Source organism: Gobius niger (genome assembly GCF_951799975.1).
Source record: "Gobius niger genome assembly, chromosome: 5".
Taxonomy (NCBI): Eukaryota; Metazoa; Chordata; class Actinopteri; order Gobiiformes; family Gobiidae; genus Gobius; species Gobius niger.
This window is the reverse complement of record NC_136856.1, coordinates 1752435-1763882: the sequence shown is the minus strand read 5'-3', so window position 1 is coordinate 1763882 and position 11448 is coordinate 1752435. Positions and strand designations below refer to the sequence as shown.

At 40.5% G+C, this 11448-nt stretch overlaps 1 long non-coding RNA gene across 1 annotated transcript in view; it reads right to left on the bottom strand.

Annotated features, from left to right (window-relative positions):
- The window catches only part of LOC306962939, a 935443-nt gene that overhangs the window by 844937 nt on the left and 79058 nt on the right, over positions 1-11448 (bottom strand). The gene's annotated exons all lie outside the window — the stretch shown is intronic.

Here is an 11448-nt window from a genome sequence, read left to right as displayed (position 1 = left end):
TCTTCAGTGTCCTGCAAACCCAAGGAAAGACTAACACCATGACCTGTGATCTACTTCATTAACCAGCATCTCTTTTGTCATGACATTTACACGTGTTGTCCTTGATTTGAGCCACTGATCTTCCAGATTCCCCTCTCAAATCAAATAAATCTAAAAGTTTGTCTTGATCCGGTCACAGGTCCCGGTTTACCACCAGCCGATGCCTTTAAACACATGTTCTCCAGCCCGGCACTACCCAAATCTACGAGCTTCTCCACTGGAGTTCACAAGCTCTTCCAGGTCAGCCTCGTTTGAAAGCTAAGACCTACAAAACTGAAACCGACCTTTTTTTTTTACCACTTTTTGTTCCTTTTTTGTCCTGTTTTTGCAGTTTTTTTGTTGTTTTTTCTGTTCAAGAAGCTTTTAGATTTGGGTAAAGCCAAGCTGGAGAACATGTGCCTAAATTAATGCTTTTTAATTCCTATATTTTAATGCCACAAATGCAGAAACAAATCTGCACATATTTAATTTTATACAATTTGTAAACGTTTCATTAAACAGAGGAGAGAGATTTGAACAAAACAGGAAAAACTGCAGCTGAATGTGTTTCAATGACCCTGTACAGTGCAGTTAATGCCACTTTGAATCTAATGTAGTTTAAATTTAATTAAATTTACTGACTTTTAATGCTTTCAGTGCCCTGGTAGATGTTTCTACTTCATCGTCTTCAAGAGGATTCTCTTCTCGTTGCCGTTTTATTCAAAGTTTCTTTGTCCCGTTCCAAACGTGCCTTGTTGTGCATTTGTGTTAAATTCTCCGACGTTTAAAGCAGAACTCAGTAACTTGTTGACTTTAATAAACCCTCCCCGTCGTCCCTCTGGGGGTGATGCAAGGGTTAAAGGGATCATCGCCCCCTGGTGTCTCTGGACAGAAAACCACACTTGCAGCTTTCCCCAATACACACTAATGGAATCACAAAGAAGAAGCTAACATGCTAACTGTGAGCTAGCACCACTTAAACAAAGTTTGAGTGAAAACAAATGATCTCCATTGTCTTTTCTGTCAGCGTAGGATTTACTCTCACGGACGATTAATGAGTACAAAACACAACATGTACGACACCTGCAGTGGCGCTTACGGCCTCTAGGGGCAGGAGTTACTTAGTTCTGCTTTAAAGTGAAGAAAAAAAACTCGCCTAATGGATTTTTTTCAATGATTTCCTCAAATCCAGGACAGATGAGTTTAGTTTAGTAAAGTCTTAAAGGTGCTGCACTCACGCCGCCTTGTACATAGTGTTTCTTATATTAAGAAAAGTGTTTTTATGATGATGAATGTTTTAATACAGCGTTCGCTTTATGCAACACTGGAAAAAGAATCACCTTAAGGAGGGAATGACAGAAATGGAGTTTAAATCTAAAGTTTGAGCAGAGATAAAACCAGCTCTTTTGTATCAGAATCATTTTTAACTCGTCTCAAACTCACTTTTATCCATTTGATTTTTGTCATTTTTCTCTTTAAGTCATTTTCCCAGTGAACAGCTCGACTTCTGTCACTTTAATCGATTCACTTTGCTGCAAAGGAATGCACAGTCAAAGGTTCTTAACCTGCCAAGCTATTTGTAAATATCTCTGTCGTATCTGTACATGATGTAAATATAGAAACTTTTACTGAGGACGAGCGTCTCTGTGTAAATAAAGTCTGTTTCTGTGAATGCTTTTGCTCTGCACAATAAAACAGAAGGATTTCTTTAAACACATGATTGTGGTGATTTCATTATGATGAGGATTAGTTCATTCATTCATCTGTGATCTGTGAGGTGGATTCTCGTTAATATGTGACATGTCGCTCTCAGAAACGCCCTGATCGTGGTGTGACTGTTTCCCTGAAGCAGATAACGCAGATAACGCAGATAAGGCGGTTCTGTGGAAGACAGTCACGTTTTTCTGTTGTTCTTCAGAAGTCTGTGTCTGTGAGCGGCTGATAAAGCGACGCCTGCTGCTCTGTGTGTGTGACGTCAGGCCGCGGCCACCAGAGGGAGCCACCGCACCTCGGCCGAAGCCTCTGACTGAGGACAAGCAAAACCTCTTAACCTCTTACCACCCGCCTTAACCAAATGCATTCTGTCCTCTTTGGCCATTATATAGGTCTGTGTAACACCTCATTTGAAAGCTAAGACCCACAAAACTGACCTTTTTCCTTGCGTTGTTGCTGTGTTGTGTCACCTTTTTTATGTTTTTTTTTTCTTTCTTTTTTTTTTTAATTTTTGTTGAATTTTTGTTGAATTTTTGTTGAATTTTTGTTGAATTTTTGTCATTTTTTGTTGAATTTTTGTTGAATTTTTGTTGATTTTTTGTCATTTTTTGTTGAATTTTTGTTGAATTTTTGTTGATTTTTTGTCATTTTTTGTTGAATTTTTGTTGAATTTTTGTTGAATTTTTGTCACATTTTTGTCATTTTTTGTCACATTTTTGTCAAATTTTTGTCATTTTTTGTCACATTTTTTGTCACATTTTTGTCATTTTTTGTCATTTTTTGTCATTTTTTGTCACATTTTTTGTCACATTTTTGTCATTTTTTGTCATTTTTTGTCACATTTTTGTCACATTTTACATCCTTGTTTTCTTCTCATTTTTTGTGGCTGTTTTGGTACTTTTTTCCCAAGAAGCTTTTGATTTGGGTAAAGCCAAACTGGAGAAAATGGGATCCGTTCAGGCGGGAGTTAAGAGGTTAACCAGTGCATTTTCTCCAGTTCAGCTTTACCCAAATCTAAAGGTTTACAGCCTATAGGCCAGAGTAACGCCTCATTTGAAAGCTAAGACCAACAAAACTCATTGAAACAGAGCTTTTTCCTTGAGAAACTGTGCCTGGTTCGGGCGGCATACATAATTTTTACATAATTTTGCTCTTTTTTGGGAAATGTAGGAGTGGTGGGAGGGCGAGGGGGGCGGAGATTGTCAAAACTGTGTCGCTTTAATCGACTCTTGCTGCGTCCGAAACCAGTAAATTGGTCAGAGGTCTAACGCCAAAACAGACGTGTGTCAGCGTCCGCCATGATAAGAAACGTCCGAATCGGTCTGTCAGTTAGGAAGGAGTTAGGGGGAGGAGCCTCAATGCTAACTATCACAGCCACTTTAGCATAGGTGTAACAGTGCGAGCTGTCTATATTACTCCGACCGTCCGCTTGGGGCGCCATATAAAAGGGCACAGTCTACCTGCGTTCGACCTCTGACCTCTTGTCTGTCTGCTTGGTGTGGAGGTGGTGTAGCTTCGGGCTCTCGTGAGCAGGTAAAAACAAACTTACTTACTTACTTTAGCGTGACTTTCCTCAGAATTGTTAGCCCTAATCCGAGCCCTGTGTTTGGTGCAGCTATGGGTATGGCATGACGTCCCCGCGTGAATGATGTATCCAAAAGCGGTATGTGCGCTGCACGTGTAACGTAGACCAGCATAGGTTTAGAGGCTAACACTATTCATCTTTAGGGAAAATTCAAGCCGCCTGCAAAACAACCACCACCACTGCTGCTTTGTGGACCCGGACGTGATGCCGAAGAGTGTCTCTGTGAACTCTGAAACGACGAAGAACGGGATAAGCGGGTGTTTGTCATCCCTTTCTGTTTTTTTTTGGTTAAAGACACCCACTGAATTGGAACTGAAACACTGACGACTGAAACTTATATTTTATTGATCTAGAAAATAAATTAGATAAAACTATTGGAACGACTTGCCTCTTCAATGAACGAACCTGTGGTCCTTTTCTTTAATGTGGTACATGTTAAGCTAAAGCCTTCCACTCTGTCACATAGGGACCTCTGGTGCTAACTAACCGGTGATTAGGAGCTATGTGCCATCCCATAAGCCACTGCGCCACCAATCCCCCCACCCCACTCGGCCCCACCCTCAGTGATTCATGCGCAACTACTGCTGATTGACAGGAGCACATTTAATAAGAAAAAAAAAAAAAAAAAAACGATTCTGCAATGGCCAAACTTTATAAAAGTGATAAATCCATGTTGTCGTCCCCACAGCTCAGTCACATGTCAGTGTTAAAGAGGAAACTCAGGAAACAGATTAAATGCTTTTGTTTTCATTTAGTAGAAACTTAAGCCACATGGATCATTTGCATAATATAGCTTTATGAAACAGCTGTTAAGATAAAATAACCCTAAAGGGAAATGTGAAGGAACATCTGGTTTGGACACTATGTTGTTGTTGGACACTAGGGGGCGACATGCGCTTTTGTTTGGCCTGCACTCCACCAATAACTTTAAAGAAGAAGAAAAACAGCTGTTGGTGATGTCACTTCCCTTTCCCCTGTTTAAGGATGGACGGATTGTGCAAATGCTTCTGAAGCTCTAGTTCTCTAACTGCACAGATCTAACAGGTGACCCCAGGTCAAAGGTCAAGGGTCAGTTGTTAGTGTTAGAGCTTAGAGGCTTTAATGTGATGGTTTCAGACGCAGACTCTGTGTTTTCCTGGATGACTGAGGTCTTTTGATGACAAAAAAAGAACAAATACACAACAGAATACATGTATTTGGAATGCTATTGTTGAGTCGCTGTATTCGGGTACAGATACTCTTACTTTCAGTTGAGAGTATGGAAGACCGGGTGTGGTTGTAACATGGGGACAGTTGTAACACCACCAATTCCACCACTAAGACAGGAGTCACATGATCATATCAGTGTTTACTTCCTCCCTGATCCCACATGGTGTGTGTCAAGGTTGTAAACAGGTTCATGCAGATTCTATAGAGAAAAAAAATGATTTTGAGGTAAGAAAGTACATTTTTTGTATTCATTTTTATACTATTGCACATAAAACCACATGACTTAGATTAGGTCAAATCCCTAACATCCCTATGGTCTCTGCTGCGTTCCTGGTGCGATGTTGCAAAGTTGCATTCTTAAAGAGATTAGATGTAAGTTGGTCATTTTATGCTCACTACTGCCACCTCAGGTCATACTTGTAACTGCACCTTCAATATTAAGCTCGTGCATGACGGTCTGAGCTCATTCTACACATTAGGACATGGCTGGAACATGCAGGGGGAGGAAAATACTTAGTTTTAACATTTTTAAACTCCGTATACTCCCTTTAAAGTGGCAAATAAGTTTAACTCTAACCGAGCACGTATTCTCCACTTCGGCTTCACCCAGATCTAAAAGCTTCTTTAAAAAAAAATTAAAACTAGCAACGAAACTGAGGATGAAAACACAACAAAAAAATATGAAAAAGCCAAAAGAGCGACAAAAAATGTGACTAAGTAGTTCAGATCAGTCATGTAGGTCTTAGCTTTCAAATGAGGCGTTAGTCTTTTTTGGGTAAAGCTGAACTGGAGAATGTGTGCTTGGTTCAGGCGGGAGTTAAAGGGTTTCATATGTTTTACTGTGACTGGACAGAGTAACAGAATAAGTAACAGAGTACTCAGTAATCTGTAACTGTAATGGAAGAGACAAACAGACACACCATCTTTTAACAAACCTGTTTTTATTGGTGTTGATGCATTTATCTCCAAAAGACAATGAGACGTTTCCACCGTGATCGGGCTCCACACAGAGTATATGACATGCACGAAAGTAAGAAGAACTCAAAGGAAAACTCGCTATTTTTTACATTCTTTAAACCCCGCCCCCTTTGTAAACATGTTCAATTTGGTCCCAGTAGTTGCCGATAAAGTTCCACTTAAAAAAAAGCAACTATTCTGAAATCTAAAGGGAGAGTAGCATATATATATATATATATATATATAATCATCTATGCAGAGTACGCAGACCTGCAGGAATGTACAGTAAGTCCCCGATGCCGCTTCGTACCAAGATACTTCCACTATAGTGCAAATACAAGACGAGGAATGACTTCAGACGAGGAATGTGCAGGCGTGGCAGTTTCAGCAGAAAGTTCGTATCAGAGAAGAGCCAGTGTGGAGGATGGAGAAGAGCCAGTGTGGAGGATCGAGAAGAGTGGAGGATCGAGAAGAGCCAGTGTGGAGGATCGAGAGGAGCCAGTGTGGAGGATGGAGAGGAGCCAGTGTGGAGGATCGAGATGTGGAGGATCGAGAGGAGCCAGTGTGGAGGATGGAGAAGAGTCGAGATGTGGAGGATGGAGATGTGGAGGATGGAGATGTGGAGGATCGAGAAGAGTCAAGATGTGGAGGATGGAGAAGAGTCAAGATGTGGAGGATGGAGAAGAGTCGAGATGTGGAGGATGGAGATGTGGAGGATGGAGAAGAGTCGTGATGTGGAGGATGGAGAAGAGTCGAGATGTGGAGGATGGAGATGTGGAGGATGGAGAGGAGTCGAGATGTGGAGGAGAGAACGTCCTAAACCTTTCAGAGATCAGCCGAGCCGAGGGGGAAGAAAACTCTTCTGGGAATCGCAATTTAACCATAAACATATTGATCACACGCCGATAAAGTCAAGCCAAAACCAGGTCCATCATCCACAGCATGTTGTTCAGTAGAAGCTCTTTGCTAACGTTAGCTTATGTAGCATGAAGCTAAGGCTAGGTGCCTGGTTAGCATTGTTTTTAAGTGTTTGCTCCCATTCCTCCACCGTTACTGTAACAAATACTGAATCATACATATATTTGTTTGCCAAAATAAAGACACCGAGACATGAAGAGTGTATAAATCCTGAAAAACAGACCATTCGTGGTTCTTTTTCCTGAAAGGGAAGTGGGCGGGACATGATACATTGTGTTGTGAGTTGTTTGTTTACTATGTGAAATAAAAAGATAATAAAAAACAGACAATGCTAACCAGAAGCTAATGTTATCATGCTACATATGCAACGTTAGCAGTGAGTGCCGCTGTGAAAAACCTCCATATGGACCTGGACATTGTGTTATTAAGAAGCAAGTTGAGTTCTCAAAGCAGTGAAACATTAGAGTGTGTGACCTTTATGTTTGGGTCAGTGAGTAAGTGCAGACACTCGGCTTAAATCTGTAATCACGTCCAAATCAGAAAACCACAGCTTCTTAAATGAGGCTTTCCTTTTAGAATTTCCCCTTCATCCATCCATCGACGCCTCTGAATCCTCCACACTGGCCTTTTGAGCTTTTCAAGAGAGAAAACATTAAAAATAACAAAGGGGATGATTTTTCTACTGAAAACATTTCTAAAAATGGCAGTTTTAGTTTTCAGAATGTGCTGACGCCTCCTGACAACAGAATGGATTTATTTTATTAACTTTATTTTACTGTTACTGTCTTTGTGGACTTTTATCCCTCCTCACAGGATTTCCATTCATCCCATAAAACTTCTCTAATATCGATGAACAAATCTAGATGAAGACCCTCATTTTTTATTTTTTTTACAATATTTTTTAGCTAAAACGCCTCGTAAATGCGCCGCAAAAAGAAGAGTCTTCTTGAATTTAGGAATCTCAGTTGGACAGTTTTTCGATGTGTTCACTCAGAGAGGATGTGACTTGGTTTGAGTCATTTTTGATTAAATTTTCAAGCTCATTTGTCCGTACGGTTTATGTCACATGTTTGCACAAAGCTAGACAGAAGCTTGGAAAAATAAGGAAAAAGGGGGAAGATTATGGCATGTGACAAAAAATGGACAAAAAAAGAGACAGAAATTTTGCAAAAAAGTGGCAAAAATATGACAAAAAAGTGAAAAAATATGACAAAAAAGTGGCAAAAATATAGCAAAAAAGTGTCAAAAAATTAGCAAAAAAGTGGCAAAAATATGACAAAAAAGTGGCAAAAAATTAGCAAAAAAGTGGCAAAAAATTAGCAAAAAAGTGGCAAAAATATGACAAAAAAGTGGCAAAAATATGACAAAAAAAGTGGCAAAAATATAGCAAAAAAGTGTCAAAAAATTAGCAAAAATATGGCAAAAAAGTGGCAAAAAATTAGCAAAAAAGTGGCAAAAATATGACAAAAAAGTGGCAAAAATATGACAAAAAAGTGGCAAAAATATAGCAAAAAAGTGTCAAAAAATTAGCAAAAATATGACAAAAAAGTGGCAAAAATATGACAAAAAAGTGGCAAAAATATAGCAAAAAAGTGTCAAAAAATTAGCAAAAATATGGCAAAAAAGTGGCAAAAAATTAGCAAAAAAGTGGCAAAAATATGACATAAAAGTAACAAAACACCACAAAAGAGCAATTAAAACAAATGTCAAAAAAGTGACTAAAACACGGCAACAAGGCAAGAAAAAAGATGTGTTGTGTAAATTAGTTTTGTGGGTCTTAGCTTTCAAATGAGGCGTTCCACTGGCCCATAGGCTTCAACCTTTAGATTTGGGTAAAGCTGAACTGGAGAAAATGCATTTGGTCTAAGATCTTAAGTACCACTGTTACTTTTACTCATATCGGAGCAATATTTGAGCAATGAAGCCAAATAATCTCCGTCAAAACATCCAAGCTCATCGTTTGAAACTGAAATTCCCTTTTTTTTTGCGGCGCAGACACGAAACCTCACGCGACAGACGACGACTGGACCGGGACGAGACACGAAAACACAGACACGACACAGCTAATGTTCATAGCCCTTTTCAGAGGCAGTTCACCGTCGGCGACGCCTCGAGTTCGTTTCCCCCGAGAGACTGGATCACGTGCAGGAAACACAGAACACTGACGGGTTAATGAGGGGATCTTCTGGGATCTGGTTTTGTATTTTCCTCTTGGTTTTCTCCCTGAAGTTAATAAGTCAAGGGGTTAGTACTATTTAACCCTGACTGTGTCCCGTACGTCTGCAGTGAAGCCAGTCTCTGCGAAGGTGGTTAAACACACACGTTTGGATGGAGTTTTTACATAAAACACGGACTCCTCACGCTGACACGGACATGGACTGGGGAGAAAGTCGTCTCTTCGATCAGAGGAACTTCCTGGAATTGCACTGAGCCCATTTCATCCCATGATCCTTTCCTGGCCATGATCACACAGGGATATTATACCTCTTCTGTCCAGTTAGTTACATGAAAGGGAACTTTATGTGTAAGAGGGAAAGACAAAGCAGCGCGTCCTTGAGTTTAGAATCTTGACTTAAATTTGACGTGCAAAAGCTTGTCATAAAGCCAGATCCAGCACAGAAGAAGATCATTACTGTGGGTTATTATTGGTTCAACATTAAATACAGGACCTACTGTCATGATGTCCTTATAAGAAACACCCTTCACACTGTCTACATTAAATAAAAGTCCAAGACAAGCTGGAAAACACTGCTCCTCTGTGATCCTGGGCCTGCTTTTTATTGTCCTTTAACCTACCATCTGAGGGTTAGCAATTATGCACATCCAAATCTCACATCGCAGGAGAGCTTGCAGCCTGTATGCCAGTGTCATGCCTCATTTGAAAGCCAAGACCTTCTAGTTTATACAAATATGTGTGAGTGAAAGACAACCTACATCACATTTGCCGTTGTTAAACCTAATCCTAGGCTAATCTTTTTCAGTAAACATCAAAACAACACTTTAGCCTCTCCATGTAAGTATGTGCTCCAACCTGCAGAGGGCGATAACGCGCACAACATCTTTTTCATTCACAAGCACATGCTCCAAAGCTGCCTCCTCAATCCACACCCTTACAGAGGGCGCTAACTTGCTGTAATTAGCATAATGTCGGACACATAATACTCCTGCTATGGTGTTATTCTAATGATTAGAATAACACCATAACAGGAGATTTGTCTGACACATAAATCTATGGTTTTATTCTAAATCTCCTGTTATGGTTTTATACTAAATCTCCCGTAAAGCTTCTGGTAGTGCGTGGTGCTTCCTGTAGTGCGTGGTGCTTCCTGTAGTGCGTGGTGCTTCCTGTAGTGCGTGGTGCTTCCTGTAGTGCGTGGTAACGGGAAGTTTGTAGCCCGGTGAATCGTCTGCTTTTTTGCATTTAAAACTGTACAAATTGGGATCGGACATTCATTTCAACTCGTTTATGCTGAGTCCTGTTGAGAGACGAGAGCAAAATGCCACAACTGCCAAAAACAGAGGCGAAGCAACAGCCGGATTCGGCAGCGGAGGAGGATTACGTGAGCCTTAGTCGAGTTGGCGAATGAATGGACCAACAAAAGGATATGTTCAAGGAGCTTCTCCATCAACAACAAGAGAACTTTAAGGGATTCATAAAGATCATCGTGGAGTCTACAAATGGACCTGCTAACAAGGGACGTTCAGGAGCTCAAAACGAGCCTGCAGTTTATGCAAGGTGAGGTGGACAATCTTAAGGAGGAGAGCGCAAAACTCACAGAACACATATTACAAGCCGATGTATACAAGGTTTGTGATAGTTTGCTCACTGTGACGGGTAAAATGGAGGACCTGGAGGGGCAGAACAGGAGAAACAACTTGGTCTTCGAGGGAATAGTGATTGGTTCTGTTTTTATGTGAACAGTTCAAACAGTGGTTGTGAGTTTGGTTTGCGTCAAAAAGCTGTTCTGAAAGGAAACGAGTTCTTCATTTTTTTGCTATTGTTCCTTGTTGTTGTTTTGTTTACATTGATTGTACTATGAGAAATGAAAAGTTTTATCATTTTGAGTTGGGGGGAGGCGGCGCTCATAAGCTTTTTCTTCAGCCGACTCCTTTTGAGTAAAATGTATGCTCAAATAAATAAATGCTGTTATTCTAAATCTCCCGTTATGGTGTTATTCTAATCATTAGAATAACATGGGGAGTTGCCGGTGTTGCAGTCACCATGGCAACACCGTAAAAATAAGGATATATCTTTTAACCTTTTTCTGCTAAATGTGATACATTTCTGAGAAACACATCTTTTGCCCAAACAATTTCCTTCTCATTGTACAGAGGGCGCTGTCGAGCCCAGTGTAGTTCTTCCACATGTGTTGTGTCCTCCTGTTGCCACAGACTTCTACCATTGCATCTTGGAGAACTCGACCCTGTGTCCCGTGTGATCATGGCCGGATCTAAACGAACCCACAAAGACGCACAAAAACGAGCCGCAAAAATAAATCCTTCTGTTGCCACGGAGACCGAACACAAACAGGAAATCGCCTCTTTTTTTTTCCCGCCATCTTCTCGGTGAGCGTCTCTTCTTCTTTAGTACCAAACGTTTGCATGCTTCTACAATGGAGAGTACTTCTTTACCCGGCAGAGCGCCCCCTGGCGGCTCCGCCCGCGCACGACACACGGACAATCCAAACACACGTTATTTCCTAAAGAGACTTTTCACAAACACAGTTTTGAGACGCACGAAAAGACGCACACGCACGACACGGACGAGCGGACACGACGATGGCTTCTTCTCTACGTACGGCACACGTGTACTGAGGGTATACAAACACTTAACTCTCAAATACACTCGTCTTTTTTGTTTTTTTTTAGATTTATTGCAGTCTAACAATATGGCTTTGTCTAGTGAAAAGTCCTATCTGCGCTATAGAAAAAAAACAATCTAAAGTACGTTATATATATTTTTTATCAATGATTTTTTTTTCTAGTAACAAAGTTATGAAAAGCCACCGGTTCATGCTTCACTTCACCATTAGAGTATAATATTTAAA